Source organism: Podarcis liolepis (genome assembly GCF_965112155.1).
Source record: "Podarcis liolepis genome assembly, chromosome: 2".
NCBI lineage: Eukaryota > Metazoa > Chordata > Lepidosauria > Squamata > Lacertidae > Podarcis > Podarcis liolepis.
The window spans coordinates 60,250,151-60,260,158 of record NC_139555.1 but is presented as its reverse complement, the minus strand read 5'-3'; positions in this window follow the sequence as shown (position 1 = coordinate 60,260,158).

Below are 10,008 nucleotides of genomic sequence, written 5' to 3'. Positions count from 1 at the left end.
AACAGTTACATTGTCCAGTCCACATTTCACCAGCTTCTCTAAATCATAGGGGACTTTCTGAAATAAATATTAACTATGTCCACAATGGTTTCTGATCACAAGCATTATTCAAATAAAATTCTAAGAAAAAAACCTGTATTTTTCACATGCTTTAAAAATGAGAGCACTATAGGATTTCCACCAGCCTCCTGGTATTTTGCATAGCAACACCAGGCAGGAACACTCCCCAGTTAACCAACTGAGATAGAACTGAGTTGCAATCAAATATAATTCCCAATTATATATTTTTAAATACTGCCTTCTCTTTTTCAAGTAATGAAATGACAATAGATGTGCTTCCAACAGGCATAATTTGAAAGTATATTTGATGAACAAATTTTAATTTTTAATCACTGTGCTGGGCTTGGGGACTGTCATTCAGAAAGCTAGGCAGTGGATTTTATGATCAAACTAAAAATGAACTTGTGTTATTTGACTTTTGAAAGGGGAGGGTTTTTTTGTTTTTGCAGAATTTTTGGGTTGTAATCCACCGGGAGCAATCAAATACAACATTCCTTGTTTTGATAGAGTGGACATGCAAGGGAATGTTTGGTCCAGCCAGACTTCCGGGTTGGTGCGATCTGGAAATGGCGGATTCCCTCCGAGCTCCGGAGGGAATCGGCTCAGCGGTGGATGGGTCTTTGCCGTGCCGGCGACACGGGGACCAGGGGGTTTAGTAATAAGGAAATTACCCAAGAAAAAATGAGAAATCGAGGGAAGAGAATTGGGGTCCAACTTAGGGAAAATTTATTTTTTGTTTTTATAAAAGGACTAATATTAAGACGGAAGAAATGCTAACTTGCTGACATAAACCTGGGAACAGGGATGCAAGGGAGGGGGTGGGGGGAAGTCAAGGACTAGGGTTAGAAAATAAGATTTTCTGGAACTATTCATGTTTGTTGTTTTTTATGTTTGTCTTGGTGTTATGTGTTTTGTTTTTGTCTATATAAAATGTGAAAACCCAATAAAAATTATTAAAAAAAAAAAAAATGTTTGGTCCAGCCAGTCAAAATTTCCTGTTCCTCCTGGCCTGGAGCATCTTTCCTTGCACGTGACTAGTGGGTGGGTGTGACCTTTCCAGACCTAGTAAAAGGCCCACGTGACTAGTGGGTGGGTGTGACCTTTCCAGACCTAGTAAAAGGCCAAGGCATGCTGCCCCCCTCTCTCTCTTTTTCATCTTCACTTCGTCCTGTGAACTTTCTGGACTGCTAACTGCAGTCATTAGGTCAACCCACATACGGGGTAAACCTGTTTGCATATGCTTGTAACTTTAAGCCTTAAGCCTGCTTTCGCTCTGCTTGATCATGAGTTTATTGCTTATGAATAAGAATATAGTGTCTTTATTCTTTTAGGAGGGATTCAAGGGGTCTTACCAGGAAAATATTAGAACTCATTTCAATCCAGACAAGCCAGATTGAATTGCGTATTGTCTTAAGAAACTCACACAAGCTTGCAACTAGTTTTCTGCTGTGTAAAGGGGTATGCTCTCTCCTAAGTAAAGGAACTTGCTAGTGCAAGTTAGGAAGGATATTAATAAACAATATATCCTCTCCTGCCATCTTGAACATTCCCACACAATAGAGGAAATTAGGTTGAAATGTGGTGAACTGCGACCCTGTCTTATTTTCAATGTATTTAGTGCTGCTATGGCAAATATTCTCAGTTGTTCCTTTTCAGTTTGATGTGCAATAGAGGCATCTGAGAAACCTCTGACAGAGGCATGGCAAGGACAAGAAGGGAATGACTACCCCAAGAATCATTGCAACAGTTTTAGTGATTTAGTTTTAGATTTAGGTTGATACATGAGACCATAATACTCTTCTACTCGTGGAAGAACTGGGCTGAGAGACAAGTGACCCCAAATCTGGAGGAATTCCTCCAGCTGCAAAAAAAAACAACCAAGCTCTGGTGTAAGACTTTGCACAAACTAATCCTCAACATCTTTGGTCCATTAGCATTCACACACTAGAGCCGGCATTGACACTGTGTACTGTAATGCAACCCTTGATTAGATTATGGTATTGTATCATGAGAAGTCTTTTACTAGATCTTCCTCAAGAATTCATGGAACAGTGCTAATGCTCCCTACTTCCCTTTCTTTGCGAGTTTTGGATCCAAGCCAATGTGCTTTTTTCTTTTAAAGGGGAGGAAATAGTGTAATGGCAAATGAGATATAACTGCATTGCTCTGACCCTTTCTTGTCGAGTATAGTAGACCACTTTAATTGCAACAGAACAAAGCAAGGCTATAACTAAAGTAGACTGCTATGATTGGGCCACACTTGTGATTAATGCAGCCTCAGGAGCTTTAACAAGATGGAATTTTACTTGCACTACACCATATTTTGGAGCTGAAAATTAAAGTATATTAGTAGGGTTTAAGCATGGAGTTATGATTGAGCTATCCATCACCGCAAAGCGTTATCAATCAGCTAAGGCCCATATAAGATGAGGCTGAAAAGAAGAGAACTGACAGGCTTGCCCAAAAGCGGAGGGAACTATATGATAAAACAAAATGTGCACAGCAATGTGACAATTACAGATTCGTGGTCTGTCTGGGCAGATGAAATAGAAGTTGATTGAGTGGCAAGATTCAAAATTAGGAGGAAACGCGTGGATATGGGCTAGAGAAGAAGATGTGTGCAAGATTGAGAGGGGTTTGATTAAAGTTTGAAGAATAGGAGAAAGAAAATTGTAGCACCAAAGGAAAATGTTGAAAATGAGTTTTCTGAAAGACAGCAATTTGTCAGTACAAGCAGAAAAGGGATGAAAAATTCTAATAATCAGCAGGAATAGGTGAGCGCTCAAGGAAAGAAGATAACTTTTCATGTAGTGGCAATGGGGGTGAAGTTTCTGGAAACACATAAGTGGCTTAGGATTTTAACTCCCCAAATCCTTAGGATTCTAAACCATATGACAGTTTTCAAAAGAAAGTGAGAGAGTGGCAAAGGAGAAAGTGAGGAGGAAGGCATTAAAGAACAGATGGAAGAGTAGGAAGGGAAAGCAATTTGTTGCTTGGCAGTGGGCTCCAACCTGAGATCAAGCATTTATTGGTTTTTAACTTGTCCCATGTATGTTTATGCTTCAGAAACATACCAAACATGTCACAGAAGCCATGCCAGCCACTGATGGAACACATTGCTCATTTTATTGGTTTGTGGCTGTGATAATAATTCTACTGTGGGAAAAGGAGGGATGTGGTGTGGGAAAATGTGGCAAAAGGGGCTAGCAAACAATGCCTGGATTGTAGACAGTAAAGCAAGGATAGGTGCTGAAGAGAACTACCCAGGAAGTGTGGGCTTGGGTATATAAAGAGGAAGTAATAGGGTGAATCTGCCAATTTTGGATTCTTTCAGTTTCTCCCTTTCTTATTTCAGTTTCTCTTTTTTCCAGTCTTAAGTTCAGTTCTTCTCATTTCCCCACCAGTTTGCAATTTATTTTTAAAGTCTTTATGAAAATTCATCAGCTGTTTAATGTAAATTTCTTATAATATGCACATCTGTGTAGGCAATGTTGTCCAATAGACACATTTTTGCAAAACAATGTTCCCTAAAATAATGTATCTTGCTATGTTATATACACTAATATATGGGTACTTTGCTCCAGTACATGCATTTTGTTTACATGCTACTTGTCTAGAGACCTTTACTGCAAAATCTGGAGAAGTGCAAATTTCAAAAGATTACTGTATTTCCCTTCTCATATTGTTTTGGAAATTGTGAATTAAGTAGGTACACCCTTAAAATGCAGACTGGATTTAATTTCTCCCCCATCCCTGATCAGAAGAAGCCCATAATGATGAGTGGAGTCATCCTCCTAGGTTATTGTGACATGCTCTGGCACTACACTGTCATTTACATTTCCCATGTCTTACCCTTACATGTAATCTGTATACAGAGGCGTACTTAGGCTTCCTTGCGCCCTTGGCAAGGAGCTGTACCGGCGGCGCCCCCCCATCTCCAGAAATTCAGTCATTGCAAATGACTCTTAAACTAGATGTTTAACAACACAATCCTATAAAATGTCTACGCAAAACTAAACCTCATCGAGTTCAATGGGCAAGCCACAGGCAAGAACTTCTGACAATACCTCGCTTGTCTTTCCGTTGGTTCCAACAAGGTGCCAGCAGAAAGGCACTAACTTGGAGGTTGTGTCCCAGTGCACACTTTACTTGGAAGGAAGCTCCACTTAAGACAACGTCCCTGACTCTCTGGGGTAAGCATGCAGCAGCGTGCACACCGGAAATCGGTCAAGGCGGAAAAGAAGCCAGGGAAAAGCAACTCGGCTGTGGTAAATTAAGAGCCTCATCTGATGTTTCTCCATCACCACATATGCTGAAAGGCCACTCTAGGGGCAGTCGGGGGAGCAGAGGGCAGGAAGCAGTGGCCGCGCTAGAATGGAGGGCCAAGTAGCGGTGTCTTCATGGAGAGTCCCACTGCACAAACTAGCCACCAGTGCTTCCGGCAAACTGTGGAGGTGGCTCTGCAGGGCTGCTGCAACAGCCCACGTCAATGTCCAGATTGCTCTGCCAAAGCACCAAGAGAGGTGCAATTTTTGTGCCTCCCCCTGGCCTGTGTTGTTGATAGGGCCAACCTGACCAACTCCTAGGTATGCATCTCTGTGTATATCATGGAATGCTTATTGTAGTAGTAACAGTAGTAAAACTCTTGCAATAGTTTGGATCCTATTGCACACGGCTGGGAAGCAATCTGTGTTCAATTTTACCACTGCATACTCCACATAAAGAGCAAGAGAAAGCAAGGTGTGAAGCACTACAAACAGAAAGTAATGTTCAGATGATACTGTGCAGTTTTTGATCACTCAGGATTTATTTATTATTATTATTTTGGTACTGTTCTGGTTGGAGAATGGTTGTTTCTACTCCAGGCAGGTTCACACATGCAAGTTTATCACTTACTTTGCCATCATTAGATAAAAACTTTGATGTGATTGAGCCATCATAGACCAAAATGAGAACTATTAAAATCAGCCTCGGTCAGCCTTCCCCAGATGCTGTTGGACTACAACTCCCATCATCCCTGTCCACTGGTCATGCTGGTTGGGGCTTATGAGAGTTATAGTCCAAAACATCTGGAGGACATCAGATGAAGGAAGGCTGGTCTAGGTAATCTGAAATACCATATTTACTATGGTAAAAGTCAATCCACACCTTCAGCTGCCAATCATCAAGTATAAGATGGAGTTAAGTGATGTAACAGGCATGTGTGCACCATGGTTACTTTATGTGAGATTAGAATACTGTGCATCTGTACTGTGTGCATACTACTAGAAAGTTCAAGTTATAATAAAAGCACTCTGCTAACATTTGAACAAGGCCTTTGCTTTCTCTTGGGGATTAGAGTGTGCAGCAAGCTTTTATATTGCCCCTCTCTTTCAGTAATAAAGAGCAGGGTTCCTCTCTGCTTTTCATCCCGCTTGCTACTTACCAGCATATTTTTAATCTCTATATCTTTCTATTCATGCTCTACAAAGGACCAACCCTCTGATCTAACAGAGGACAGGCTCTTGAAAGTGCCATGCAAAATTCTGCTGTGCAGATTTCTAAATCAAAGGTTATGTTGAGCAAAAAGAATTGGGCTGAGGAAAATTATATTTTGAAGTCTAGACTGAATCAATGGCTTTAGAGGGTAAAATGTAATTAAAAGCCTGGAGCCAGACTGAACTACCATGGGTAAACCAAAATTAAACATGATTACAGAGCCATCTGATATAATGAGATAAGTTACATAAAAATTAGGCATAGGGTATATGACAGAAGCAAATCAACAGAAGGTCCTTAGGCACCCATCAGTCCTTGTACGTTTTTATGTCCTTAGCCAAAAAAACCCCATCCAACATTTCTGATCGTGTAGGAGAAGGGAGCCAGTACTCATGATTAACAAAGCCTTGCAGCAAAAGTCTAATTGATAGGCAGTGGGGACAGGAATTTGCAGCGTCTCGGCACGTGATGACATTTATTATCTAACGATTATAAATTGCTACAATGGCTACATTGTTACAGGAGCTCTTTTCTAGTATTACAAATGATTGCAAGTTTTAGGTGAAGAGAATCTGCATGTAGGATTTTGCTTCTTGTCCAGAAATGAAGAGTTAGAATGGATAATAGTTATGCCATAACATCTGCCAAAGGAGTATTGGCTTCAATCCAGTGCTGAGTTAGGCATGCTTAAGCCCTTTGAAATCAACAGGTTGCATTGGATTGTGGCCATTGTAGATACTGAAGTCAGTGTGAAAATCCATTAGGAGCTGCTGCCTTCTTCTGAAAGGCATTTTATGACTGGGAGGCAAAAAAGTATTGCTGCACAAAGTTTGGATCACTGATGAAAGAAACTTCAAATGTAAGTGCCTGGAGGGTAGCAGAAAACAAAGGCTACCCTTTGGATACTGCCTAAATGCAACCAATAAATAAATCAAAACAAAGTTGTGTCCTTGCCAAGTCATGAAAGCCAATACCATAGGGCAGGCCTTCTTTCGTGACAAAACTGATAGTGTAATTTTTAATGTTTGGGTTTATAGAGGAGCCAAAAGTGTTGGTAATCTGTGTAAATCACACACCTCTGGAAGGTGGGAACTCCTGGATCTGAGATGAAAACTGCATGATCATAGAAAGTTCGTATTAATCTTTCAGTTAATTATTCATCACCTAGCAATAAAAATAATAATTAGTTGTTAAATTTCTATACTGCCATTCATCTGGGGATCACAGGGCAGTTTACAATATAAAAACACTATCACTATAATATTTTGCCTCTTAAATTATAACACTCTGGACAGCTTCTTCTTGCACTTGTGTTGAGTTGCAGAGGCCATCACTCTGAAGTTAGCTTTGTATACCACAGAACAGGAACTACCACATAACAATGAATTTTACAAGTACACCAAAGTTTGCTGAAATGGTGGACTAATTTGGTGGAGTGGGAAAGCTTCTTGCTTTTTGAACATTATAAAAAACAAAGAAACAATGCTGGCTAAATGACCCATTTCTATGATAGCACTTTAGGATAGTGGACATTGGCTAAGGAGGGAAGGGCAGGGTTCAACAAAGTTTTTGTATGCATTGAATGACATCCACTCATACAAAAGAACTCCCCCCCACCCCACTTTCTAAATCTGCTCTGAAAGGTCGGGGGAACCTCCATAACAGGTTTTAGGGTGTATGTGTGCAGGGGGGGGGAGAGAGAAGTGAAAAGTCTTGTTGCATGAGCAGACCTTGTTCTGAGCACACATGACCTGCTTGGTGCTATGTTGCATTCCAACCTGAGGAACATAAAACACTTTGTTGAACACGTTACTTGGCAGTAAGCACCACTGAACACAGTAGGACTTACATTGTAGTGGCCAGATGAAAAACAGGGTAGGGCTCCTGCATCTTTAATTGTGTAGGTGTACCTAGCAGTCACATGGTCGGCGGTTCGAATCCCCGTGACAGGGTGAGCTCCCATTGCTCGGTCCCTGCTCCTGCCAACCTAGCAGTTCGAAAGCACATAAAAGTGCAAGTAGATAAACAGGTACCGCTCGGGCGGGAAGGAAAATGGCTTTTCCTTGCGCTGCTCTGGTTTGCCAGAAGTGGCTTAGTCATGCTGGCCACATGACCTGGAAGCTGTACACTGGCTCCCTCGGCCAATAAAGCGAGATGAGCGTCCCAACCCCAGAGTCGGTCACGACTGGACCTAATGGTCAGGGGTCCCCTTTACCTTTACCTTTACCTAGCAGTTTGAAAGCATGTCAAAGTGCAAGTAGATAAATAGGTACCGCTCCGGTGGGAAGTAAACAGCGTTTCCGTGTGCTGCTCTGGTTTCGCCAGAAGCGGCTTAGTCATGCTGGCCACATAACCCGGAAAAACTGTCTGTAGACAAACACCAGTTCCCTTGGCCAGTAAAGTGAGATGAGCACCGCACACCCTGAGTCGTTTGCGACTGGACTTAACTTTACCTTTTTTTTAGCTTGTATGGCAATCATAACTTGCCTTTCAAGATGAAATACAGAAGGTTGCTCTTGAAATGATGATACCAGTAGCAATTATGTGCCTGTGTTAACTTACACAATCTCATTTCATAGAGCATGGATTTCACAGCTTGGAGGAAAAGTGCAGTTCCTCAAGGTACACCATATAATGCAACCAGTGCGAAAAAATGCAATGACTCTACTACAGGTAAAGGTAAAGGACCTCTAGATGGTTAAGTCCATTCAAAGGCAACTATGGGGTGCAGCGCTCATCTCGCTTCAGGCCGAGGGAGCTGGCGTTTGTCCACAGACAGTTTTCTGGGTCATGTGGCCATCATGACTAAACTACTACTGGCGCAACAAAATGTCATAACGGAATCCAGAGCCCACAGAAACATTTACCTTCCCGCTGCAGTGGTACCTATTTATCTACTTGCACTGGTGTGCTTTCGAACTGCTTGGTTGGCAGAAGCTGGGGGAGAGCAATGGGAGCTCACCCAGTTTGTGTAGATTCAAACTACCAACCTTCTGATCAGTAAGCACAAGAGGCTCAGTGGTTTAGACCACAGCATTACCCGCTCCCTGGACTAGAGGAGTATTACCAGGCTGGAGGGGGCGGGGATGTTTCTAGACTCTGCATAACAAATAAGTAACAACTGCACTATTATTGTTTCTGAAACTTGAACATCTGGAAAAAAGTATAGTTCATGTATTTTTCATGTTTGTGTTGAATTAAACAACACTGTGTTACGTTATTTTATGTATCCTCGCTGTTCACCTTTCTGTGGATTCTGATAGTTAGGCTTCATTCTTGGACACAATCTTATGAGCAAGTGGCACTCTCGGCAAAACAGAGAACGCTGTAAGGCCTTTGAGATATCTGAGGTACATGCAAACATCTTTATAAGTTTATTTTATATGGATAGCACTTCTGTGCAGGAATAACACATATTCATTGTTATTTATGGATCAGACATGCATCCATTTCACTGTGTGTACAGACAGAACAATAGACATGTGGGAACATTGAATGTGGCCATTCCTTTTTCTATACACAGGTGTTTGCCATGTAGGAAATTAATGTTGTTTGAAATTGTTCTCACTTGGAACCCAGCAATGCAATTGGGATCTGGACCCGGTTTTTGGCTTGAGTAAGCTGGCCGCTCTCTATTTCAACTGGTTTGATGTTGAAGCAGCTGGGAGCCTTTCACTGATAGTGATTATAATGAAAGCTTCCTATATGGCTAAGCCCCAAACAAATTCTCTTCAATGGTATTGGCTTTCTTTCTCATTTTACTAATAGGAGTAATGAATTTATCTATCTTTAACTCAAAGTGCCCTTTGCACAGCTGAGGAAAAACAGGATGAGTAATTGCTACTTCTTGGTTTGATTTTGCAAACAGGAATTTGCTTCGTCAGCTCCATCTATTTGGGCTGCTTGGCTCATGGATCCCCTAATTAGTTTATTTGATGGCTTTACCCTATTCTGTAATTATACTGTAGTTTCATTAAAGAGCACAGACCAGTTAGATGATCCAATTAGTCTCAACTCTGAGCTATGAGTGTAAGAACTTTTTGCTCCAAGGATAAAAACCTCTTCAATTCACTTGCTGATGGTAACTTGGAAAGGTAACTGGTAGAGAGATGCTTAACATCTTTGAAGGCCACACAATTCAAATGACTTAGTGGCAGTAGTGGAGATGTTAGGGTGGTTGGAATGCTGGGTCTGAAATCAAGTTCATTTTTTTAAGTGGAATAATTCCTAACCACCCAAGACTGAGACAAAATATAAAAGCCAGCTTAAAAGCAAGATAAGCATCCCAAAGACCCTTCCCCTCACCCATGGGAAGGAATATCAGTGAAAATTAATCTCGCCTTTAATTCTTTTCTAATGCACTTTCATCATTATTTGACGGAGAATTGTAAAAAAAGATTTTTGGGCAAAGCACTAGATGTAATTGACATTTTCCCTTAGTTTTTAACACTGTATTTACCCTTGTGGTTT